Below are 27,266 nucleotides of genomic sequence, written 5' to 3'. Positions count from 1 at the left end.
TATGGGTGAGTGTGTTTTATTCTTTTTTGTGGCATGGGGGATCTTAGTTCCCGGACCAGGGATCGAACCCGTGCCCCCCTGCAATGGAAGCACGGTGTTTTAACCACTGGACCACCAGGGAAGTCCCATGTTTTATTCTTTATACTTTTCTGTATTTTCTAAATATTTTGCAATGAGCCACAAAGAGCTTTTACAATCAGAATAACATATTTTAAAAGTTTGACAATTGTATATTTAAAACTGTAGAAATGTCCATAGATTTCACCTATTAATCCCACTTTTGAGATTTTATCCCACAAAAATAATCCTAAGAAGGAAAGAGCTATACTCATGGCTTTTTTTCCCTCAATTATTTATAATTGCAAAATCAGAAGCCAAGGTTCTTCAATAGTGGGATAGTTCATTAATTACTCGGCAGAAAATCTTTTTCTAGAACTTCTGTGTAGTCATTAAATATGAAAACTGTGAAGGCAGTAAGAACAAGGATAAATGCTTATAATCTAGTGTGGAATGGCAGTGGGGGGACGGGTTAGGGAAGACCATGTATGAGATCATTGCAGCCAAGGGAAATCACACACGCACAGGAACCAGGCCTGGAAGTAAATATCTAAAATGAAAACAGTTGTACTGAGTGTTAGAACTTTGGGTATCTCCTTCCCTTCTCCCCCATTTTCCAAATGGTTCATAATGTCATTATGATGCCTTTATAATGAAAATAAGGTCCATAAACCTTTCCTTATGTTCTTTCTGTAAACCCTTCAGGTTTCAGGTGATACCAGATTTGTTTCTGTGTTCGTGTTCCCCTCAAGGTGCCGAGCCTGGGCTTCTGCATTCTGCAGAGGAGCAGTCGGTGTTGCTGACTAAGCCACCAGGTTTATTTTTTGACTTTGGGTGGCTGCAGGTGGGGGACATGCTCAGTCTGTGAGCAGCCTCTTTGTTTACTCAAGCTACAGTTGTACTGCATTGAACACAGAATAAGAAACTGATGGATGGTTTCTATGTCTGTGGACACGCTGTCTATGCTTGGAAGTTCTTGGATACATATGCAAATAGTTGGGAACTCGGATTCTCCTTCATCTATTGCGGTTCTGTTCCCCCAAAGCTCACATAAGGTTTGGTTTTAATGGCAGCTCCTGATTACCTGTTCTATGGAAGGAAAAAATTGTAAAGAAACCACCAAGCTATTTGTAGGGCATATTATTTGGTTGTGTTCACCCCAGGCTTGGGGGAAGGGGGCTGGGGGGAAGAGGGGTAGGAAGGTTGGGAGGAGGGTAGCACGAACATTGAACACATGCCTGCCCCTCTCCAGGAATAACACTAGAGGCTTATTAGCGTGTGGCTCGCTTGCACGTCCCAGACAGACAAGGGAACTGAGACTCTGAGAGGTTAGGTAATTTGTCCCAGGCCACACAGCCTAGAAAAAAGGAATTATCTAGTTCTAAATCACAGTAAGCATTGATTTCCATGCTCTGGGCACATACTAACAGATAATCCACAAAATGAAAAAAAAAAAATGACTTTAATCACCAGGGGTTCTTTTGTAGTCAGTGGTTCTCAAGCAAGGGTGATTGTGACCCCCAACCCCACCCCAGGAGATATTTGGCAACATCTGGAGACATTTCTGGTGTCACAGTGGAGTGGGGAATTGCTACTGGCATCTCACAGGTAAAGGCCATAGATGTTGCTACCATCCCATAGTGTTTGGGACCACCTGCCACAATAAAGAATCATCTGGGCTGAAACGTTAATGGTGTTGAGGTTGAGAAACCTTGCCCTGTCATAGTAGACCCCAATGTAACTTATCCCCACTGCATTCACTTCCTTATTCACTTATGACATTAAGTTTCTGTGCTTCTGAACAATTCTCAAATATATAAAGTATCTGAGGTGCTGTCTGCTTACTGATCGTGTGACGAGGAACCACTCAGCATACGTAAATCAAATAAATGTGCATCTAGATGACAATGCCAAGTTCAAATCTGAAATTTATGAAGGGAGTTTACAGTGAAATTGCCAGCAAGAAATTAACAACTCCCCTAGTGTTACCAATTGTGGCTAACCCTAATCTGTATTAAATTCTACAGTGAATAGCTGAACATTCTTCTGAGTCTCAGGATTCCCACATGTAAAATCAGAAACTTGGCTGTTCTCTGATAACAAGGTCAATCACTAAGATTTAACACTTAAGCTATGTCTATAAGCACAGTAAATTGCTTTGGTTTGCTGTTCCTTGCCTATTTGGAGGGCCAGCTCCAGGAGGGCCATTAATTTTGTTACTTCTATGGCATCAAGACAGCCCCTGGATAACTAAAGCTAATGAATTATTCGATACTTTTGTGGTTCACCATAATTTTGCAGGCATAGGATTGTTCCGATATTTGAGAAAGACTCTTAGAAACTCTGCAAAACTAAAAAGGACTCAGGGGTCATCTAGTTTAGTCTTTAATCAATCAAGTAGTATTCCCTGGATGACCTACTATGTGTCCAATTCCATGCTCAGTATCAGAGAGAATACTAGACAAGCATAAAGCACAAGCTTAACCCTCAAGTAATAAACAGTATAGGGGAGGAGATTAGACAAGAGCACAGGAAATATTTAGTGAATAACTTGGGTTCTAAATTGTGTTGTACGGACTGTTAGCAAAGACGGGGTTCAGAGAAGCCTCAATCACATGGAATTGTTGATATTTTTTCACGTGTTTACCTCTCCCATTACACTGACAGCTACCAAGAGTGCAGGGACCTTGACACTTTCTTCTTGGTGTCTAGACAGAGCCTGGTTAGTAGAAGCCAACAAATTAATGTCCATTTAATAAGTGAATGAATGATCTCAACAGGAAGTGGACCTTGATCTTGGCCTTGAAATCACAGGAACGTCTAAAATCAGTGTTTCCCACCCCTGGGATGTCAAAAGAGATTTGATAAAACGGGTTCCATGGTCAAATGCATTTGGGAATTGTTGGGTTAGAAACAGCTTTCTTTAATCAGAGCTTTCCATGTGCTAGTATGCATTGGGAATCTCTAGAAGGATTCACTTATCTGAGGTCAAACTTATTTGATCATGGAAACATTTTTTACTGAAGATTTGGTGACATAAATTTGAATCAGTACACCAAGAAATTCGCTTTGAGACTAGTTAATTTAAATTATCCAAAGAAAATCATTTCTTGGATTGATCAGTGCTTCGAACACAGTATAATGGAGCCCATAAAACTGTGATTTGGGGATTTTCAAGAGAGAGGAAAAAAGAAGTCCTGTCCCTCTAAACCAAGCTGTGTGAAGGAAAGCCCGGAATACATTTTATGCTGTCCTTGAGCAGTTCTCATAAGTGGCCTCTTTGCCTCTCTGGTTTAGAGTGTCCTGCTTGGCCTGATGTAATGGCTTAAGCCTTGGATGGACATTTTTTAAAATTTTGGATGAGTCTTTTCTTAATATTCCCAGTGGGCTTGTACTTTTATTTTTTTAAATGTCTTTTGCCCTGAACTGCTCAACTGGGCTTGATAAATTCTCAGCAGACTGCTGGCCCCAGAGCCCTAGATGATCTGGGACAGCTGCTGTTTGTTTTGTGTAAATTTGCACTTGCTTTGATTTTGGTGGGTTTCCTTACATAGTTTCCAATTATAAGGATCACGTATGGGCACCAATTCACTAAAAAGGTAAAAGCAAAAATGCCTATTATCTTGTTTCTTTACCTTATTAAAAGTTTCTTTTTTTAACTTTAATATAGCTTTCAAATGTTCAGTTGTTTTTCCTTTTCTAATCAACTTTTGAAACAAGTCTTCCAGATCCCAAAGGGTTTTTATTAAAAGACAAAGCAGTTTAAAAATAATTGATGGTGAATTGGGGAGTTGAGTAATATTCTATTGCCATTGGGAGAAAATACAAGCAGACAGTGACACATTTTGTGAATTATTTCTGTTTAAACATCTGAGCCTGAGGTTACAGTTGAAGGCAGAGTTAAATCCCTTTCTGCAAGTAGCTTTGCTTTTAAGATAAATTTGTAAAATGATTCCTAGTACATTGTGTCATGTTCTAGCCCAATGTATAGCCTTGAATTTTGTACCTGGATTCCTTCCAAAGGAGCGGGTTGTTCGGAATGGGCCTCATGATAGTACATCCTCATCTGTATCAGGGCTTGGGGGCATGGGTCCAGAGGATGACACTGCAGAAAGACCCTGGGTCATACCACAAACAAATGGATGCAATTCCCAAGTTGAGGAACAAAGTTGTCAAGTCCTGTAGAAGTGTAGCAGAATCAGACAGGAGCCAAAATCCTGGTGTGTCTGACTCACCAAGGTTTGTCTGCATGGTTCTGTGGAGGATGTATGGTATACCCTTCCCCTCTAAGACAGACCCTTGACCTTGGTGGCTCTGGGCCAGTCAGCCCTCTGGTCACATTTGCTTCTGTTGCTTTTCCCAGAGCTTGGCTTGGGACGCTCGCTCTGCTGTGACTGCACCTCTGTTTTCTCCAGCACACAAAGCTCCATTTGTGCTGCTCTGTCTCCCCAGAGTTGCTGCCTAAGTTATAAAGAAACACTGGGACCATCTCTCAGAAAGATTAACAAACCCTCTGGGCACAGCGCCCCTTATAGACGACATGAACTGGATTTAAGTCACATAATCTGTGGCTCGTGCTTAGCAGTTGTTCAGTTTAATTCAACACACATGTGATGAGCACCTGTTCCGTGCAGGTACCCCATGCTAGGGATTGCAGGAATTACAGAGGGGAATAGGACTGGTCTAGTTGGAGAAATGAGATAAGTACACAAACGGCTAAACTGAAACACAGAATGACAGCATATTGTTAATTCACTTGTTTAGCAAATACGTAGAGAACCTACTACCTGCCAAGACCCTATTTTAGATATGGGGGTGCAGTAGTGGACAAGGTGAAAAAGTTCCCTGCTTTAAAGGACCTTAAATTCTAGTGGATATAGACAGAAAATAAAGGACAAATAACCAAGAAAATGTCAGTTGGTGATAACTGCTAGAAAAAAACAAAGCATGATAAGGGTTTGGGAATTACAAATTGGGGACGTGCTAGTTTGTGACAGGAAGGTCTTTCTGATGAGGTGATGTTTGCAGAGATCTGAATAAAGTGTGGCAGAGAGCTATGCAGAAATGTGGGAGAAACCTTCTAGGCAGAGAGGATGGCCAGTGTAAAGGTCCTGAGGCAGGAACGTGTTCGGCTGAAGAGAGCAAACATTCCCCTGCGGCTGGGGCAGAGTGATCCCTGGGGAGAGTGGCAGAAGATGGGATCTGAGAGGCAACTGGGACAGCTCTTTTAGGGCATTATGGACCTTGGTGAGGGCTTTGGACTTTATTCTGAAGGAGAGAAGAAGCCATTAAAAGGCTTTGGGCAGGAAAGTGACCTGATTTGATATATTCTAAAAGGAGCACTCTGGCTGAGCTTGCACAGTGGGGACCAAGAGTAGAAGCAGGAAGATCAGTGAGGCGGCCCCTGTAACAATCCAGCAGGAGGTGGTAATGATCAGGGCTGTCATGGCAGTGGGAAGACACCGTGAGTGGGATCTACTGAAGGAACAGAGTGAACAGGATTCCCGAATGGACTGGGGTATGGAGGAGTGAGGAAGAGGAGAATCAAGAATGACTCCAAGGCTTTAGCATCCAGCAGGATGGAGCTGTGATTTCCTGCGATAGAGAACACCAGGGAAGGAGCAGATTTCAAGGGCAAAATCAAGAGTTTGGTATGGACATGGTAAATTTGAGATCCCTATTGGACAAGAGTGCAAGTAAGCGGTTAATATGGAAATCTGGAGGTAAAGGAGAGAGGTCAAGAGCCGTAAATGTAAATTTTGGAAATACTGAGATTTGGAGTTTGTCTGGGATAAGGAGCCCGGAGAACTAACTCACTGAGGTTTATTACGTGATTCAATTTCTGACCTTCATTTTTCTGTAGATGAAATTAAACAAGTCTTCCTGCTCTGAGACCCCCCTCCCCCTCATCCCCTTCTGTGCCTTCCCTGGTCAGTCTCAGGAAGCTTCTCAAAAGCAGTCACTCTGTCTTATTTAGCTTCCTATCCGTTATACTGTCCAGCATACACCTGGCATATCAGAGGCTGCAAACTTGCTGTTGAGTTGCATTGAGCAAACCATTTATCAAATACCTGCTGTACCTCCGGGGCTATGCTACGTGCCGGGTGATATTATGAGTAGTATAGGGCACCAGTGGGGAGTCAGTATCCTTACACATCAACCACTAGAGAAACCAAGAAGCCATCTGTCAGAGTGAAAAGAGATGCACAAACAATCAGGAAACAGTCAGGGGCCTAGGGTCTGGTCTGGTCTTTGTTAGTGACATCCGGTAAGTCATCACACATCTGGGCTCATTTTACATCTGTAAAATGGTCTGGACCAATTATCTCTAAGACTCCTTTCAGTCCTAAATTTCTGCCTCACCAAATTATGCATTATTTATAGGAGTAACTGGGATGAGATCTAAGACCTGATGGAGGCTGGAAGACTTGAGTTGGGCCCTAGATATTTGTTTCACACTCATGTATCTCAGATAAATTCAAAAAAGAAAACAGTTGATATCTGCTCATTGCCAACCTATTTCTTTCTTTCTTTTTTTTTTTTGCAAATATATATATATATATATATTTTGCAAATATATATATATATATATATATGGCTAATGATAGCTAAAATTTATCAGATATCTTACATGTGCCAGCTACTGTGGTAAATACTTTAAATGGATTATCTCACTTAATGCTCGTAATAGCTCTATGAGTAGAGTTGTTTGGTTTTTGTACAGAGGAGGAAACCAGAGTATATGTATTTGCTTAGGTAAATCTCAAAAATCAAACAACCAACAAACAATCTCACTCTAACAATATTTTACTCAGATTACGTAATTTTAACCTAGAAAATCTCAAAGAGAGTCAATACAATTTTGATTAAACTTTTAAATCTTAGAGCAACTGAAATAGTTTATTAACTAACTAGCATTTTAAGATGTATTTTTCTCAAATGACATTGCATATTAAGAGAAGAGATTTCCCCATAACCTCAGGATTTGTTTGTAACAAGTGGAATATTATTTGGGGATTGAGTGTAATTTTCTCAAACAAGTATGCACAATTCCCGATATGCCATCATGCTTTTTATTCCAATCCCACTACTCAGAGATAACCAATGTTAACATTTTGGTCACATCCTGCAGCATTGTCTTTGGTACTCAAATTTTCATACCACTTTAGCTATCTAGAAGTACTTTATTTTGGCATGGGCCTGGCCCCTCGGAGTGTGTAATGGAGGAGGGAAGGCCTTTCTCTTGCCCAGTTGGTAAAAATGGAGTCTTGCACGGGGGTGAGTAGGTGGAGTCATGGCTCTTGTAATTTTCCAATGTGATGACGCTTGCGTGGAGCCACCATGTGTTTGCAGGGCAGCTCTGAGGGCTGGGCATCTGATTTCAATAAGCCCAGAGAGCAACTCCATCCCACAGTGCATTAGCAGGCAGACACATCTGCTCTGTCTCCACACTCCACAAGCCAACAGAAAGTTGCTCTTGTGGAGCCTGTGGTCCGGCTTGACAACCAGAGAGAGTAGTTGCTGTTGGAGCCTGTCCAATCCCTGTGGAGGTCAAGTTGTGACCCAGAGCCTTTCGGAGCTTAGAAGCCAGGCTGGTATTGTTCTTTATGGTTAGTCGTGTTGTCTCAATTAGAAACAAAAAAATCTATGAAGTCTGGATGCAGACTTCTCAAGTCTGGAATTCCTCCCACATATGGAAAACAGGACTCACTCAAGGAAACGATGCCGCTGTGTTTGTCACCCACATACTTTGGGATCTGACCACAGAGAATAATTCGCACTTTATCCGAGCTCTCTTCACCTGGGACTGATAAAGAGCTTCCACTGAGTAGAGCCGCAGTCAGGAGACCCCAGTCAAGTGACTGTGTGCGGCAAAGTAAACGCTTGGCTCTCACTGTCGAACTGGAATCCCATCCCTGCCGCTGGCAGGAGTCCCGTGTCACTGAAATGTTTGGGTAATTATTGGCAATAAGATGTTTTATTTAACAATATTTAGACAATGCACATGATAACATAAACTCGTGAGTTATTTCACTGTTAATAAAGAAAACATCCCTTGATCTTCAGACCGTGTGGCTTTCGGTGGAGTAAACAGATAACCCTGTGCTGCTCTAGGAGATGGTAAGCGGGCAGCATCAGTCTTCACCTTTCCCTCCCACAAAGGCTGCCCCTCCCCTGGCCCCACGGTACACAACTTCCCCCTTCTCTGGGCTTCCCATCCTCTCTCGTGGCCTCTGTTCCAGGACCCAGGGGGGCTTCCCAGGGGCAGGCTGCAGCCAGATCCCGTGGAGCCTTTGTGTGAATTAGTGGAAGGTGCCCTTCCATCAGCAGAGCTCCCACTCACCCCCTCGGCCGGATACCCAATACAGGACACAACCTGCACAACTGCCGTGGAGAATGGGGACCGCCCACAGTCCCTCTACGGATGGCTGGACAGGGCTGCCCTCTCGACTGCCTCACTGACTCACGGGATCTGGGTCAGGACCCTGGAATTATGGCGCATTGCCAGAAGGGTCAGTAGGTACCCTTGGACTCCAAGGCAGTGTCAGCAGAGGAACAGCAAGGGGATGTAGCTTCTCTGCACAGCAGCCAGGGGCTGTCTTCACATCCACCCGACTCTCGTCTGCATTACTGTGGGCAGCTCACCAGTGCCAACCTCCTTTGGCACATCTCTGGCCTCCAGCCACCCTCTCTCTTTCATCATCTCCTCTGTGCTCTAAATACAGAGCACCTACAAACAGCAACTGCTGCGGCATCACCATGTCCTACCACCCTGGCGGCCCACCTGCTGGTCTTCCCCCCACATCCCCTTTGGGCAGCCTCTGTCCCTCAGTGCATCCACTGCCAGCCTGTGTGTGCAGTTTGATCATCTGAGAACCTAATTCAGGAGTAGGTGTTAGTAATGCTGCCCTGATCATTTGGGTTTTGCTTTTAAGGGAAGCCATCTGGAGACCCACAGTCCACCTAAGGGGTGGTGCCCAGAGTGTGCTATGGGCAGATAACGTTGGGTGGCTTCACAGGACCCCCTAAATTATTCCCTGCATACTCATGCCTGGCTCTAACTGAAAATCCTGGCTGGGAGACTTGCTGGTTGGTGTCACCCAGCCTTTAAATCTGATGAGAGGTTAAGCTAGTAAATGGTTGAGTTTCCATAGCACAGCGGGTGCCTTCCCCAGGGTGAGCCAAGTGTGAGCATCACGGGCTCCCATCTGGGAGCTGGGAGCTGATCAGAGGGAATCATCTCGAGTGTCCAGCTTCTTTTCCCACCCAGACCCCATGGCTGGTCTTTTCCTCCAAGATTCTCCATCTCACAGCCCTGCTGACTGCCTCATCTGCACCTGCACCATCATCCAGAGCCCATATTCTGTGTGCACAGCAGACACCACGCAGACACACAGAAACACACACACACACACACACACACACACACACACAGGTGCACACACGCCCTGGAAACAAAGGTACTTCCACTGTAAAGCACCACCTCTGCCATGTCCACCTGCTTTGCTTCCTGTCCGTCTTTGTAAGAACTCAACACTCACTCTTTCTCTTGGCAGATCCCTTTAGAAAACTGGGAGGACAGCGAAGGTGCAAGGATAGTAGAATCAGTTGTTTTTAAAACTTGACCAGATCATCTATATTGTGAACTCTGACCTGTGCTCACCTGGTGTTTCCTGTGCCTAGAAACAGACTGGGAAAAACAGCAGTGGTGCCACGTCCTGATCTCGTGCCCTCGGCTGAGCGTTCAGCCCCTGGTTCTTGTGCCCCGAGCAGCCCGAGTTATATTAAGGAAGAACAATGTCAGCCTAGCAGCCTCAGCCAGGCCCCGAATTCCTGAAGGGTCAAAGCCTGACCGGAGATCTGCCTGACCAAGTGTCTCATAGAGGTGGTTGATAAATATCATTAGATGGCAAGGGGCTGACGAAGACCACAAGAACGGGCTCTTTCTTAGAAGCCAGATGGCCCAGGGTGTGACATAAACAGCCCCAAGGCCCCAGTCACTTATTGACAGTGCCTTTCGGGAATGGGCTCTTGGAAGAGTCTCTGCAGGAAGGGGACAGGCATTTGGCTTAAAGGGCAGGGTCTGTGCTGTCCACAGCAGGAAGCAGGTAGAACGTAGTTGGAGCCCATGGTGTGTTGGTAAAGGCGGTTCTCCAAAGTGGGATGGACCTTGATTTGTAGCATCTGCTGCTTTCTGGGGTGTAAATACTCCCACCGTGGCTAATTTCAAGCTACCAGTGTGACCTCACTGAGTGTGGAGTTGGGAAGAGAAGCTCGCGGAGCATCAGGTGAGAGCCTGTCGGAGCCCGCCTCAGCACACCAGTGTCGGAAATATCTTCCTGGCTGAGGAAGGGAGACTTCCCTTCATCTGGGGAGCATCTCTCCTTCTCCTGCCTACCTTTCCGCTCTCAAATGAATCATGCCTTCCTCCAGGAACCATCCCTGCCCCCCTAGGACCCCCTCTCCAATGGCATGTGGATCTCTCACATGGAGCACTTCTCAGAGTGGAAACCGCCCATTCCTTTGTGTGATTCTCGCCACTGTCTTCCCAACTAGTCTGTAAGCCTTGTGAGGGAGGAACTCTGTACAGTTTTTGTCTCCCTTGTATCAAGGATGCCTGGCACGGCTCCTGGCACAAAATCGGTGCTTGTGAAATAGCTGATGAAAGAGTGAAAAAGAGAAATGACCTGAGACCTGAGCTGGGCTTGGTCGATGACCCTGATTTTAGACAAGGCTCTTCACCTGCTACCTTTCTGGCTTTTTTTCCTTCTTTTTCAAAATTTGTATCTATATCTCTATATAAAGACTGAATGATTTCGCATGATTCTTTCAATGCTAAGATTCTATGGATACTTGAGTCAGGAAGGTAACGCAATATTTGAATGTTTGCAGCTGCTTCAGCAATGTCTTCACTTTTTCATGTGGGGTGTGTGGGTGTATGTATGTGTGTATATGTGCGTCTGGTTATAAGTGCCTGTGCGTGTGTGTGCATGTGTGTGTGTGTGCATGTGTATGTGTGGTGTGGAGGGTAGGCGGGGCAGACGGCGGAAACATGCGGAAGGGGGGGAAGAAAATCTCATAATGAAATGTTTTCATTTCCTTTTCATGTCCAAGGCCACCGGGTCATAGAAGAATCCATCTGACAGCCAGCCCTGTGGTATTAGATTCATCCCAGTGATTCTTTTTCCCAAAAGGCTAAAGGCTTCATTGGAATTAAAATGAAGTAAGAACTGCCGGTCAGTTCCTAAGTCCCTTGTGGGCAGGTCCAAGTCTTAAACGTCCTTATATCCTGCTAAAGCCCAGAACAGTGCAGTGAGAAGCCAGTGACACCTGCTGAATAGTTAGCTTTAAGACAGACCTCACCTTGGCAGTAGGAGTCAGTCCTAATCACCAGTTTTGTTGGAACCAAAATATTCCTCCATTTTTATAGGTTTACTCAGGAACACATGGGCAGAAACATCCTCAGAACATTTTATAAATTTCGGTAGCTTTGATCACAAATCAGGCAACCTACAATTTACTTCTCCTTGAGTCCAAGGAAGCTAGAGGACCCTTCTCTCTGGGATTGCTTTTCTGTCCCAGTCCAGCACTTTCTGGCAAGACCAATGGCAAAAGCTAAGTTCTGGGCCCCTTTCCCTTTTACCTGTTGCTGCATAAATTCATTTCAAGGGCCATGGTTCCCTCACTTTTGTGACCATCCCAGGAATGAGAGGTGAGAGCGAGGTGAGACTACCACCAAACCCCTTGTAAGAAAGGAAAGGAGCTGTCCCCTGTCTGTGCATAGCATGACATTGCCTTTCCACATGACAAAGCCACATGGAGGCAGCAAGGAGTGGATCCCAGAAACCTGTGGGAGTAATTCTTAGCTGGCTGTAAATGCTCTGCGACAGGGACAGGCCCTTGTGGGTCGGGGAGAGGTGCTCCAGCCTAAATCCTGGAATAGTGCTTAGGAAGCTAGGTTGCACTTTCTACATGGAAGCTTGACCTGAGTAAAGAGTTGCAAGAGGACCTGGCATGGGGAAGACAGGTTGTGATAACAACCATGACAACAAGAACCCTAAACTTTTCAAGGCTTACGTGCGTGATGCTATGTTAACCATCCATAGGCATTATTATATTTAATCATCATAGCAACCTTATCATTACTGCCATTTGACAGATGACTTAACTGAGGCTTACCCCACAATTGAACGGTAATCACAGGGACACCGTGACGTTGAACTTCTGCCTTCCTCTGCTAGGGATTTCCTCCCAGTGTTTTAAACTCCATTCCATTTCCCTCTCACTTCACAAAGACCTTAAGCTCCAAAATATTTCCATGAGTCATTGACTGATGTCTGAAATTTTACTTTCCAAGATTTTAATAAGGAATAGCAAATAGCTGCCGTTACAGCTTTTTATGTGCCAAGTACTGTGCTGTTACATATATGCTCTCATTTAACCACTGCTTTATAAAGGAGGTATTATTATTATTATTATTCCGATGTTACAGTTAGGAAACTGAGACTCAAAGGGAGTTTTTATAATATATGTAAAGTCACACCGTCAGTAGGAAGGAAGGACCAGGGCTAGCCTTTTGCCTGCTCTGTTGCCTTTGAGTGGTTCACTGCCTTCTGACCGAGGGAATTTGACGGCTGCTGAGAGCATTTGCCCCTGGGATAAGCATCTGTCTGAGCCTTTGTCGGCCATGTATTTCTTAGTATGAACGAAGGGTCAAAGATCAGCCTTTGATGGAGTAGAAGTTTGAGAGCATCAAATCTCTATATACCAAGGAGACCTAATGATGGAAGGGGGATCCAGTGACAAGTGGCAGACAGGTTTTGTGACCAAAACGTCAAAGTGAGTGTCAGCGGCTCTCTGAGGACGCAGCAAAGAGATGGTTAGTTCAGGGGTGTTTTATGGCTTTCAAGGATGTGTGACAGACAGACTCATCACCTTAGCTCTATGAGGCACATGGGGCCCAGGCAGCTATGAGACTACGTCTGTGGGGAAATCCATATTTCTATGGACTGAGTCAGGGCTAAATTAGACATTGGGGTAATGTAACGCATCTGAATTTCACCACCATTATATCATTCTTTAGACCTTGTAAATGTTCATGATGATATTTTTGGTAGGTTGGAGTAAGCTGTCTACATCTGAGGTGTATTACTCTAAACTTACATTAACAGACTAATAAAATAGGGTGTTGGTCAGCTAATCCCCTATAGTGATATCCTCAGAAGTATCCAGGCAGCAAAATGAACCAGAGTTGTGAGTAAGTGTTCTGAGGTGGCCGTGAGGGCACAGACCCTGACCAGACGTGTCACTTGGAGGAGATGTTGGGATGAGTGGAGCTATGCACCTGGGACGAGGCATTCCCCTCCCATGGGGGCTCCATGATCTACAAACTCTGGGATCCTGAGACCTTGGAAAAATAATCCATGATGTGAACCCAGCCCTCCTCAAGAACTGGACATTTACATCCTATCGTGAGGTGGCACGGGGGGGCTGACCTGGGGCGGTGGGGGGCACCCACTCATCAGCTGGCATGTGCTGCACATGGACTACACATTGTCACATGTGGCATTACGGGAATTGCTTTCTTAAACTGAAGCACAGGACCAATGTTTGGCAATGGCTCAGAGTGCTTGAAATCAAGACTATCCTGGAACCACATTTGCATAATTATCTCATGTAATACCAACTAGATATGGGTCAGTATGTCTATTCAGGACACAGCCTCTGCCTGGCTACATGAAAGGTCTGATTTTACCCTTTGCTGGCCTTTCTAATGGCCCAAGTCGAACTCACAGTTGTCTCACTTGGCTCCTGGAAAACTTAGAAGAACCCCCAGTTCCTTCTCCAGGAACTACTATCAGCCCTTCAGGATGAGCTACCCAGAGATGTTCCCTGGAGATGGCTTTTCTTCCGTCCCAGACCCCTCCCTCCCTCCATACTGAGCTCTGCTCCTGATCTGAACCAACTGGAGCCTAGGTTTCTCCTTCCTGCTCCTGCTTTTCTCCCACTCGCCTCTCTTTCCTGGCTCCTCTCTTCAATCACACATCTTAGACCCCTGAGCCCTCCAGCTCTGCTCTCCACCCTATTGAATATTAAAGTCCACAGCTGGCTCTAATCTACAAGAGGTGCCCCCAGGTACATTCAGGCTTCAGAGGAGGCCACAGCCCTGCTCCATTTGGGGCCACCTTAGCTGAAGGGGTGAGGGCTGCACAAACTTGCAAAGCAGCCCATGTCACACCTCCTCCAGGAAGCCTTCCCCTACGTGCTGGATCCCACTGATGGTCTCCTTTCCTAACCTTTTGTAGTAATCCCCGTCTGTGCCATATTTACCAACCATTTATTCATTCAACAAATACTTCTTGAGCTCCTATATGTGATGCAGCCCTTGGTGAACACAACAAAGTCCCTGTCCCCATTCTTACATTCCTGTGGAGGAGAAGGATAATAAACAAGAAAACCAATAATAGGACTAAGTACTGTGAAATAAAGAAAGTAGGGTAAGGGAACAGAACCTACCATGGCAGGGTTTGGTCGAGCGGGGATAGACATTAAATTATGGTGTTCAAGAGGTGACATCTGAGCAGACCTAAACGATGAGCAAAAGCTAACCATGTGAAGAAGACCTGTGGGTAGAAGTGTCCCCAACAGAGGAAATAGCAAGTACAAAGGCCTAAGTCAGTAGCAAGAGTGATATGTTGAAGATATAGCAAGAATGTCAGCAAGGCTGCCACGTAGCAGGCGATTGGAGGACTGATACAGGACACAGGAAGGAGGGTCAGGGTCCAGATCACATAAAGGCATTCTCCGCCTCACCCTGCTGACATTTTGAGCCAGATAATTCTTCGTTCTTGAGGGCTGTCCTGTGCACTGCAGGATGTTTAGCTGCATCCCAGACTCCACCAACTAGATGCTGGTCACCCCACACCCGGCCCCCTCCACGTGTGACAATCAAAAATGTATGATGTTGCCAAATGTCCACTGGGTTAGGAACCATTGAAATGAGGCCATGGCAAGGGTATGGATTTTATTCTCTGTGTAATTGGAGGGTTGAGAGCTAAGAAATAACATGACATGATTTACATTTTTAAAAGGGCATTGTGACTGCTGTTGGGTTAAAAGGCTGTGGGAAACAAGAGTGGAGGCAGGGAATCCAGGAGGAGGTCCCTGTGTCGTCTGGCTGAGAGGTGATAGTGGTTGGGACTAAGAGGCAGTAGTGGGATGCTGAGAAGGGACTGGGTTCAGAACTTATTTGGAAACCAGTGAGACTTGCTGGTGGATTGAATATAAAAGGTGATGAGGAAGGTCCAGTCAAGGATGATTTCTAGATTTGGGGTCTGAGCAACTGGGAATAATGATGTCATTGTCTAAAATGGGGAAGACTAAAATAAGACTCAGAGAAAAGTAGTTCAGGGGTCAAAAATTCTCAACTTGAGATGTCCATTAGATCTCCAAGTGGCCATGACAGTAGAACAGAAGAGCCTGGAGCCCAGGGGAGAGTCCAGATTGGAAATAGACATCCAGAAGGTGTAGCTCACCTTTAATGCCTGGGGGAAGGAAAGGACCCTAGACTGAGCTCCAGGCACTCCAATATTTAGAGGTCAGAAGAAGGAAAAGCCAGCAAAGGAGACAGAGAAGAGGGTCAGTGAGAGAGAGGGGACATTAGGAGAGCTTCTCATCCCCGAGGCATCCTGGCCTGGCAACCTCAGCCACCGTGGACTGTCCTCAGCCAGGTCACTGCCTAAGCGGGGAGCCCCTTGGGCGCTCATTTGTGATCAACACCAAGGACCACTATAAAACTGGGTTTTGGACAACCCAAGGACTTGGCAGGGGTCACCTTGTTTAATCTTTGCACTAAGAAGTAAGTGCTACTAGCTCCATATCACAGCTGAGGAAACTGGAAATCAGAGAGCTGCAGTAATTTGCCCTCGATCACATGTGTTTTTCAATGCCACTCCTGGGCCTGGAGCCCTGGAGAGGCTGATTCCACGTTCACACTTTTTCCACGGCACCCTTGGCCTCAGTCTCGCAGGGGCCCACTCAATGCCTGGCACAGGCCTCCGTTCCCACCATGGTGGGAACAGCATGTTTCTGCCTAGGCTTACATGAAGTGCTTTCACATCTGCTACTGCATCTGAGACGGGCAGATGGGAGCTGGGATGGCTCATGCAGGGTAAGTGACTGTCAAGTTTCCTCACCCAACTAAGGGCAGAGCCAGCACTGGTGCCAGGAGTCTCATGGTCCTTGTCCAGGGCTCTCACATCTTACCTCTTATACCTACAGTCAAGGTATCTTCCCAGCTGGCAACCATATTCAAGGCAGCAGCCCCATCTGGTAATGCAGGGGCAATATTATTATTCTCATTTTACTGATTAAGAAACAGAGGCTCAGAGGGGTTCTGTGATTTGCCCAAGTTACACAGCTAGGAAGAAGCTGAGCCAGAAATAATCCCCAGTTTCCTAGCTCTCAGTAGTACTGAGTTGAAATAAATAACCTATATCTGACTTAACCATTTTTCTTTCTTACATAACAACTTTCCCAATCCATAAAAGAAATAAGCTTCAGACAGGTTTGTGAAATTTTCCCAAGCACAAGTATTGCCAGTCCGAATTCTGCAATAGGTCCATAATCATTTAAGAAGTGGAAATGGGTAGAAGGAGGACATTCTGTACACTGTGCCAACTTAAAATTCCTTTCTTTCCCCTTAATCATAAAGGTGCTTTAAAAATAATCTTTGAAACATATTTGTTGCTTTATTAAGCCTTCTACTTTCTGTCCCACTCTTTTTTAGAAAAAATCAAAATAATACTTAAAAGCCCCACTCCCTAAATATTTTCTTTCATTTCCAAGATACAGAGATGCTGACACATGGGCATGAAATCTGGAGTCAGGCTTTGGTGTCTGACCTCCTGAAAAAGAAAATGAAAACATTTCTAAGTGTTCACACTTTCCCCGTGAGAGGACAGACACAATACCCTTGAACCCAGATGAAAAGAAAGGTAATTCGTTTCATGCATAAGAAATATTCTTGGTGGTATGTCATGTTCTGGGACAATTGATTCCATTTGTCATTGCAAGTTTCAGAAAGGGTGGAAATATGCTTTTTTCTTCCCCCCCTTTTGGGCACAGAAAATGTTAAGTCAGCATTCACTTTTTCTACAAAACAAAACAAAAAACCCAGGTGCAACGGTGATGGATTTAAACAGCCTCTTAACTGCTTTGCTTATGGTCCAGTCAAGCTCCCGGTGCTTGGCTCAGTATAACCCACCTGCTTAAGGAGAAAGGGGCTGGGTATGATGTCACAAATGTGTCTCTTCTGCTATAAATGTTATTTAAAATGTGCAACTGGCCTGGTGACATTAGTTTTACAGGGAATAGTGGGATGAGTGGTGGAAAAGCACGGAGACTCTTACAGAGATGAAAATTACACCAGATCCACGTCTGCCTTCTCCCCTTGGGCCCCCTGCCCTGCAGCCTCAAATAGAGATGTCTTAACTGCCTGGAAAGGAGCTTTAAACCTTTGGTCTGGATAGGAATTCAGTATTTGAGGAGATGTCACTAATAATCCTCTTTGAATCTGAGTGGTGAAAATGGGGCCCAGGGGGAGGGCATTTTACAAGAAAAGAGTTGGAATGAGCCCCAGGCGAGCACGGGAAACAGAGGAGGGAGAAAGGTGAAGCTTCCGTCTGAACAAAGAGGCAGCAGTTTGTCATCCCTGATCTGTCTTCAGGGGCTGCGCTAGCCAGGCTCTCAGGAAAACTGGGGCATATCATCTTTGTGGCCCCTAGTGTGGGTCCGTCTTCCACACTTCCAGCTGGAAAGGGGTGGTCTGGGGTCAGTGACACATTAGGGCCAGGTTGAGGACCGGAGTCAGGATTAGGGTTTGGTTTACCTGAAGCTGTCAGCTCCAGGGCCCACGCCGGGAGCCTCTAGGCTGTTTATACCAGGAGAGAAACTGAAACCCTCCACATTGGGGCCGCCTGGAGCCTCGCTCACGAGAAAATGTTAGGCTCTCTGCTCTGGGCAGGAACTTCTTAAGAATTTGACAATGTCAACATTTTAATGGTATCTTAGCCCTGTTGCCCTTACAAAAATATACTGAGGAGGAAGGATGTGATTTGTGGGAACAGAAGCTCCATACAGAGTCACTATACCACCACATTAGGACCAAAGCATTCATCCCGGTCACAAGGCCAGGGAAGGCTGGGATACCCCTCTGATGGTTCTTAGTGACAGGGAGGGGGATGTCTTGGGCCCCTTGGACAATTACTGTCATGATCATGCTGGGGAACAGAATCACAGAAAGATGGCTATGCAAACGTGAAATAGGGAAAGACGGTAGAGAAAGGTAGGGACAGAGGTGAGATACGATTGCTGTTGTTTCTTCGCTGGGTTGGCCAGAGAAGCAGCCAACCTCAGGGATAGAAACATCTAGGGAAGTCACGGTTCTGATGAGGTTGATTAGTCTCAAAGAAGAAGATAAAGAAGGAAGAGGAGGCGGGGGCGGGGGGGAAGGAGAAGACAGGTGATGCCAGTGGCTCTTGCTTCCTGAGGCCTCCTTGGTGGCAGGCACAGTACCAGGAACTTTATCTTAGTCACTTAATCTACACAACAGCCCTATGAGGAAGCAATTAGTCTGACCTTACAGATGAGGCCACTGATCCTTAGAGTACTTAAGTTACCCAAGATCACACAACTAGGAATCCCAGACTGGGATTTAACCCCAAGTTTGCCTGGCTTCAGAGCGATGCCCTTTCCTGTACAACGCTGTTGTCTTGTGCCAGTAGCTTTTAAACGTTTTTAACCATGACTCACAGTGAAAAAATACATTTTCCATCGTGATCCGGTATGCACACATATTGTGTAAATGTATATACAACTAAAATAAAAGTTTTATGAATACCTTCCCTTTCTCCATGCAACGCATATTGCTTTTTAAAAATTTACTCTACTTTTTTCTTTAAAAAAAGAAAAGAGAGAGAGAGTCGTACTACTTGATTTCGCATCTCCCTAATGGGTCTGTAGTTTGAAAACCATTTTTCTTTCCTTTACTCTAGGGCAGGGTAACATTTGAAATGTTGGTCAACTTCCTGCTTGATCTTGTTGGACGCTGGGCAGCATCTTTGCTTTGGAGGCAGGCTGCTCATTATGCGCCCTGGACCATCCCTCTGATGAGGGGACATCATTAATCAAATATTTCAGAAATGACAAATATCTGACAAAGCCATTCACTTGGAAAAGAATCAGTCCAGGAAACCATCCAGAAAACGTAATCGCTGATCTCAGGCACCGGCTAGTAATATTTTAAGCAGTTGATGCATGCTTTTGCAAAAGAAACAATTTTCTCTGCCTTCAGAACCTAAAGGACACATCTGATCGGAAGGGGCAGTGCAGTCACCATCTAACAATAAACGGCCAAGGAAAAGAACAATGCGAGGGGTTGCTGAGACTCTATCACTCCACCATCAAGAAGAGTGTTGTCTTTCTCATGTCTGGGTGAGTACACCCAGGATCTGAAATTAGACTGCTTTGCAGTGCGGTGTGTATGTCTCCACCCTGGTTTAGGATTTGGGGGTGATTTTGTTTCGGCAGCTAAGGGCAGGGACAGGGTTGGCTGGATCAGATTTAGATCACGGAAAGTGAGGTCCAGATCAGGTGGCTTCAGCACAAGTCAGCCTGAGGAGCCGCGGACTCAGTGACTTCACTCCAAGCAATGTGTATGCTAATTGAGAAAACATGTTCCTGTGATGGCCTCATGCAAAAATCCAGATTTATGAATTTTTTTTTTTTATTCCTAAGAATTCCTTGAATATTTGCCGTGCGTGTCTATACAGCCTCCCGGAGTACTTTTCCTTCTTATGGAGTCGAGTTGTGTTTTTCTGCTGTTGGCCCAGGTCAGGTTTTTAAAGGGTGGCATTCTGACAGAGCAGGCGGGCACAGGGTCTCAGGCAGTGGGGAGAAGCAGGAAGAGGTGGGGAGGGGAGCAAAATAGCCTACACCTTCTGTCCTTCTCTTGGGGCAGGAAAAGCAGTTGCGGCTCAAGTCCTCAAAAAGCAACTGTTCACAAAGCTCAGTGAGGGGCCCTTCTTCGTGCCTCTGGCCCTTTAATGCCCTCTGGACTGGCTAAACCCCACCCACCCAGCATTAAGACAGGACTCAGGCTCGCTGGGCACTGCCAGTGTTCCAGGCTCTGGGCTAAGTAAGGGCTTTCCAGCCCTCCCTCCTGTCATCCTTGCAACCGTCCCCCGAGATCAGCATTATGAGTCCCTTTTACAGATGAGGAAACTGAAGCTTAGAGGGATTAAGTAATGTGGTTATAGAGGCAATGAGAGGCAGAGCTTGCCTCTGAAGCTAGTTCTATTTTGTGCCAGGGCTGCTTTTATACAATCCTACCCGCCCGCAGGACATCCCCTCCCTCAGGAAGCCTCTGGAGAAAGCACCGCGCCATTCAGACCTCTCTGAGAGCCACACAGCTCGCACTTCTTCAACTAGTTTCCATTTTGATACTGGTCTCAACTGCTCCAAGTGTGTTCATCTAGATGACAAGACAAAAGAAGCTGCAGACAGATTTTGTTTGGTCTGCACAGATGTTTTGAAAAGTGAAGATACTATACATTCAAACTCAAAGTTTTGACTCTTTTGGAAAAGTTGGAAGATCTGGCCACATTAGACCTACAAACCTGCAAAGCAACAGACGGCCTGTCCCCTTCTGATGGGCATAACCTCTCTAGTTTACTGCAGGCCGCATTGGCTCATGGCCTTACCTCATTTACGTTATCTGATGAGCCTCTCTGAAGCCATTTAAATGTTCGCTCTAGAGCCAGCTCCTTGGGCAGGACCGTGATTTATAGTTATTATGATTCTCCACAGTGCCCAGGCCCCTGGTTAGCATATTAATCAAGATGCTAATTGAGAGAAGGAAAATCAGTCCAGTGACCTGATGTCCAGTGAGCCTGCCTCCCCGGGGGTGAGGACTGTTCCCCCTTTAACCACAGGTTATACGCTATTCAGCAACAGCTGGCCAGCCACTGACCCTTGGGGTGGGAGAGCGCAAATGCCCGCCTGGCTGCCATAGAGAAATTCACCTCCTCCTCTTCCTTCTCTTGTAAACTTGATAAGATACATAAAATCCTGAGGAAACAAGTTGTTGGAGGAGGAGTTGGCTCTGCGGGGTAAGGAACTGAAACACTCCTAAAGCTGCCAGTACAAATGGCCATTCGCAAGAAATGCCTTATTTAGAGAGCATTACATAACATCTCTGAGATACAAGTCTGAGGAGAAGTTTGCCTCTGAAAGAAAATTGCAGGAGGAAATCCATGAGTTTCCTTTTACTCAGATATTGTGAGGCCAGGTGAAATGTTTGCTTCAAATTCCATCAAAATGAGAATGTTAATTACAGAAGGTCAAAATATAGGTAGGTAAGTTCCTAGAGAAGCTTCAGTGCTTCCAGAAAGATTTCTTCTCCTAGTGCAGCAAAGCTTTACACATACAGAGGCATAAAAAATGCAAAGATGATGTTGTCCGATCTGAAGTGAAAAGCATAAAGGGAGGACTCCCTCAGATCAGTACCACGGAGGGAGAACATGAGCGAAGGGAACTTGTGTTTGTTGAGTGCCTGCTCAACTGTGCGCCAGGCCTGTGCTGGTGTCCCATCAGTATCATCCCACTTGATGTGCACAACAGCCCAACAGAGCAGGTCCTACTGTTCTATCTGTTTCACAGAAGAGGAACATTGGGTACAAGAGACGCCCTCCTGCATCTCTGGTCTCCTGGTGCTCAACTTCCTCCCTGCTCACCTAGTCCAGCCGCCTGCAGGCCGTTAGAGCCCAGCACGACTGCTCCTTCCTTCGAAACCACAACCCAAAGGGAGCCTGCCTCTCTCGGCGTCTCTCATACAATGTGGGAGTTCAGCGTATGGTTACTGACAAGGATGAGGTGATTGACCTCCAAGCCGGGCCTGGTCAGGTCCAGACATGGGACGGCACTTCTCCAGACTGGACAAGTGAGAAACGCAAGTCACTTTAACCACACATCAGATCCATAGTGATGGGGGGCAGAGACAGGACCTCCCTCCCCCAACCCGGGCTGAGCTCTCATGGCTTCCAGCAAACGGCCCTCCCTGGGCTCACTCGGGAACAGCGTGCCACATGCAGACAGATGATATATTCCACCAACCCTGGCTACCGAAGGAACAGCCAAAGGAAATGGGAAAATCAGCCCATCTGTACCAAACAACAAACACTTTGTGGCTATTGGGAGACGATTCCAGTAGTAGTGGATTGTAACTGCCCTCGATGTGGAATAGCTTCTGTGGGAAGCTTGGGCCGTTCATTCCCACTGACTTCGGAGCTAGATCGTTCCACTGGCAGAGCTCTCCACCTGCAGAGGCCCCCACAGGCAATGCCAAAACATCTCCGTCTGCTTACCCCAGTGGGGAATTTTCAGGGAAACCCTGACTGTCTGACTGACTCATACTACCACTAATAAAAAGACGCTCCGTGTGTGAGGCTGGCCAAACCTGGCAATTCAAAAGGCCTTGTTGCTAGTCCCACTTGCCGGATTGCATCATCAGACCGGTCTCAGCCTCATTTGGGAATCTCCTTAAGTCTCCAGTGTCCGTTTTTTGGGGCCTCATTAGGAATCAAATTCAAACTCTGCCAGTTCTACTGCTTTGGTAGTTTTCTCTCTTCTACTTCTTGGGGGTGAGTAGCAAGCAATTATATCCTCCAAAGTCATTGTTCGTTTTAGCCGTTTGCACTACGAATAACCAAATGGTCCTATGTTTTGTCCTCCAGTGAGACCTTGGGGCAGAGGAAAGGATACGTGAGAATAAACCCAGGGCTACGAGCACCATCCCTCCAGCGTAGCACTTCTAGCCTGCTTTTTCAATCAAATGTCACATTATTGATTCCCATTGATTCTCACAGCTTGGGCACTGTTGTATTAATTTGATATCAACATGTGCCCATGTTGTAGGAAGTGCTGTCCGTGCTGGGGAGGGTTCTGCTTCCTTGTTCTCTCATTCAGAGCAGGGACCTCCCGGTGCCAGAGTGTGATCCGTTTAGTAAAGGAGAGAAGGATTTCCTCCCAGTGCTGTGGACACCCGGGGCAGGCAGTCTGCCTGTGTTTTTAATAGCATATGGCAGAGAAAGAAGCTGCCACGCTCTAATACCACCCATCCCTCCTCCCCACTCTTTCTGGTTTTCTTTTCACGTGGGTCATTTGTAGTCACACTCCACTGACAAAAGCAAAGGACGGTGCCCAGCGGGACCACAGCCCTGCCAGTGGCTTCCTGGAGCCTGATATGCTGGCTCCTGGAGGATGAAGCCCAGGGCTGGTCCTCTGAAGCCCCAATTCAATGATTAAATAATAGATGACCCGAACATAGGGCCTGAAAGAAAAGCCCTTATTGGTAATTGCCAAGGGACTTCTCAACCGGGAGCAGTATTATCCTTGTAATAAGCATTTAGCCATATATGGGGGGAGGGGATTAGGGGTTGCCACCATTTCTGTCATTTTAGTAGGGGACGTGGGGATACTAAACTTCCTGCATTACATAAGTAGGTCATTCTCAACCCAGAATCATCGCCAAATGCCAATAGCCCCATTGAGAAACACTGTTAACCCACTACCCTTGTCCTATAGATTGGGAGAGTGAGGGCTGGGAAGTTTAGTGACTTGCTCAAGGTCACAAAGCTACTTTCCCTCCTGTCTTACAATTCAGGAAACTACCACAGGAAGTTTCCTCAAAACACAGGAGAAAGATATCAAGAGATCATTTCAATGTGATTCCTATTGAGGCCAATAACCTATAGAAACTCCTCCAAAACATGGAAAGTAACCCATAGAAGAGTAATGAAAAAATCTACGATGCTTTTTTATTGTATGTTTTCATTATTCTCGTCTTGGCCAAATTTTGTGGCTCAAGGTCTATCATCTCAGCTTAAATGGTGACAATTCCATCCTTGTGCACAACAACCAAAAGGTCAATGACCTCAAAGCCTCAGCTTCTCCAGCTGCATTTCTGCCTCAGGGCCACCCCGATTTTACTGCTATTTGGAGTTAGGATGTTAACGGTCTCCCCACTGCCAGGAAGCAAGATCCCTAGTAAAGGGTTGGGGAAGGGTCTTTCATCTCCATTTACTTACTAGAGGCCACCATATGCTGTTCTGTGAAACTGGTCCATCCCAGAGTTGATTTCTCAGGACCGGCTGAGCCTGGGAGCTGTCAGTGTAGCTGATGGTTTGCAAGATCAGAGGTGCCAGTCAAAGAAAGAGAAGCCTTCTGGGGACATGAGTTATCTGCTCAGAGATATATAGAGACTATATATGAGTCCTCAGCGAGCTTTCCACTGCCTGCTGGGAGCAGAGAGTAGTTTTCCTGCGGCTCCAATGCAGTTGCCACTGAAATAAGGCACTCCACGAATGTGCAGCAGTAGTGCTCAGCACTCATTTAAAAGTAAAGTTGTGTGATTTTCTCATCAGTTTAATCTCAGTAATGTTGAGAAACTTCCCTCGGGCTCCAGCCTTGCCCTGCCATGCCCTACCCTCCCTGCTGATGTCGGCAGCTGGGGCCCCCTTCCTGGCCACCGCGCAGATTTCTCCATGGAAGAGGAGAGTGTGAAGCCTCATCCCTTGCTCTCTCTGGCCCTCTGGGTGGGGGAGACGTGTGGTGGGTGATAGGAGAAGGTGGGAACCTCACTCCTTGACAAAGGTTAAGGGTATGGAAAGGGTCGCCAGGCTGCCCTGAGGAGACCCAATTTTCCAGTTCTCTAGTGGGTCTGGGCTGCTCTGGGGTAAGATGGCTGTCCAGGGATGGCGTGGCACCAGCAGCTGGCTGTAAAATCCTCCGAGGTACTCCTACAGTCGTGTCAAAACATGTGTCCCTGGGCCCCAGAGACCTTGGTTTCCCATTCGTGGTGCCTCCTAACATTTTTCCCTTCGAGACTGCCCTTTGTCCCACCTGCACAAAAACACTGGGAAAAGCATATGGGGGAGGAGTTGACAGCATGTGATGTTAACCCCAAACCCCTTCAACGACCCAAGTATGAGGAGAGTTCATTTCCTCTGTGAGTCAACACCAGCAGGGCCAGTCTCAGCCCCCAGACCACTCTCACTCACCCCGCACCCCCGGTCCTCAGTTGCCTCTGAACCTCTGGGAACATGGCCCACAGTGGATTGACATTTGGGTTGCCCAGACTGACATACAACTTCTTCCACAGAAGAGACATCTTCCACATCTAATGTAGTCTTTCTTCAGTAGCTCTTCAGAAGGGGAAACCTTCAGACATTCGATAGCAAATTGTAAACACTGCACAAGAAGAGCTGGCAGGGCCCAATGGCTGCTGCCTTTCTATATGCTCTGAGAGGGAGAAATAGTCCCCTCCAGCAGACTTGACTAACAGCTTCAAGAGTTTGAAGACCCTGGGGAGGAGGTACTGGTGGGCCCTCCACTTCCATTTCTGAATTTAAGAATGCAGCTGGCCGTGCGCGTGTGGGGGGAGGAGGGGGCTGGCTGGCAATGGGTGCGCCCAGAGGATGGAACCAAGACAATTAATCAAGTGCCTTTTCTCCAGGACTTCCGTTGGCCTCAGAAGACAGAGGGGGCAGAGATACCCAGGAGAGCCCTATTTTGGTTTCCAGCTGGGAACGTGCACTGCGTTTTCCTTAATACCCATAGCGCCCAAAGGCTTTGCAGTAATACACTTTAATGCATGAAACACCCGTAAATTATCCTACAAACTGTTACAACTTCCAACCTGGAACAACTTGGAAAAACCAGCCTAGCAAGCAGGCTCTTTTTTAATCTCTCAAGTCACAAGAGAAGAGAAAGTTCAAGCAGAATACACCTTCCGTGAGAATCTCAGAGGTTTTTTGGTTTTGAGGGGTTTTTTTGGAAAGAGAAAGGAGAGTTGTAATCAGAATGAAGCTGCTTGTTTCCGATGGCTCAAAGATGCCGCTCCTTGACCCCAAGTCCTCTCCCTCCCCTGGGTCTTTGTCGCTTGGACCCAAGGCGCTGCCCGCCCCACCCCTCCATGCCAGCTTCTCCCACACCTGGCGGCAGATAGCTGGAGGTGAGGCGTGAGACCCACGTAGCAGGACCTTCCATGGAGGTCCCTTGGCGAGCAGGCTTCCCCTATCAACCCCTGGGGCCCTCACTCGAGACTCCCAGCCCTCCAGCGACCCGCGGAGGAGCCCAGAGACCCTTGCTCCATTCCCTGCACCAGGTCCAGAGCCCCCTGCCCAACTCGTCCCCTTACCTGGGGACAGCGTAGCGCTCGCGCGGGACTCGGCGCACACCCCAGCCCGCGCGCGCCGTGCACTAGCCCTCCGCGGCGCAGACCACCACTCCTGCGGCCCCAGCGCGCTCGCAGCCCGCGCATCCCTCTCGCCACGCTCTTTCGCTCTCCCTCACTTGCGCGCTGTCTCCGTCTAGCTAGTCCCTGGTACCGCCGCGCGGCGACTGCAGGCGCCAGTGTTGCCTCCCGGACTTCGGGCCATCGGGAGATCGGGAACTCCACGACCTGAGAGAGCGCTGCTCCCCACGACTCGCCCGCCCGCCGAGGCTCCCGCGCTCCCGCACCCACTGGGGACGCTCCTCTCATGGCCTCACTTCAGCCCGCGGAAGCCTCGGCGGGTGCCCGGAGATCTCGCCAGACCGGGATCCATGCATACTCTCCCCAGGAGCCCAGCCACGCTGGCCCGCGCCCGTGTCCGCGCTGCGCCCCTCTCGGGCTGGGCTCGGGGCAGCCTGACTCACCGCTGCGCTCCCCTCCGGCTCCCAGCGCTCTCTGCTGTGCCGGAGCGCCGAGCTGCTCTAACACAGGCTTCTTGAATTCTTAGCCCCTCCTCCCGGACTCCTGAGTCACCCACTCCAAATCCTTTCCCCTACTCCAACCCTTCCCGGCCCCAGCCCCGCACCTGCTCTGGCCAGGCGGAGGTGCCCGCCAGCAGGGGATCCTGGGGACGAGAGATCGATCTTTCCCGGGAGGGCTGGTTCGACCCAGCCAAGAAGGGGTTCAAACCTCCAGAGGTCAAAAGGAAACGCACGGGGGTTGGAGGGGCTGCGCGCAAAGCCCGGCTGGCCAGGGATTTTCTGGGGCACCAGGAGTGGGTGCTGGTCTCGCTTGCAAACGGGCCAACAAGCTGGGGGTGGGCTGAATCGCCCGGCCCACCCCGCACCTCCCCGCCTTTCCCTCCCGCGTCGCCTGC

General features: G+C 47.3%; 1 long non-coding RNA gene across 1 annotated transcript in view; it reads left to right on the top strand.

The window, feature by feature from the left end:
• The window catches only part of LOC117202973 (uncharacterized), a 55,381-nt gene extending 31,471 nt beyond the window's left edge, over positions 1-23,910 (top strand). The window contains exons 3-6 of the long non-coding RNA XR_007477785.1: positions 16,906-17,054; positions 19,412-19,551; positions 19,855-19,949; positions 20,427-23,910. This is a non-coding gene — a long non-coding RNA (uncharacterized LOC117202973). The remainder of the gene's footprint in view (positions 1-16,905; positions 17,055-19,411; positions 19,552-19,854; positions 19,950-20,426) is intronic.
• Positions 23,911-27,266: the final 3,356 nt, after the last annotated feature.

Source organism: Orcinus orca, chromosome 1 (genome assembly GCF_937001465.1).
Source record: "Orcinus orca chromosome 1, mOrcOrc1.1, whole genome shotgun sequence".
Lineage (NCBI taxonomy): Eukaryota > Metazoa > Chordata > Mammalia > Artiodactyla > Delphinidae > Orcinus > Orcinus orca.
The sequence above is the reverse complement of the archived record's forward strand: the minus strand, read 5'-3'. Positions and strand labels throughout refer to the sequence as shown.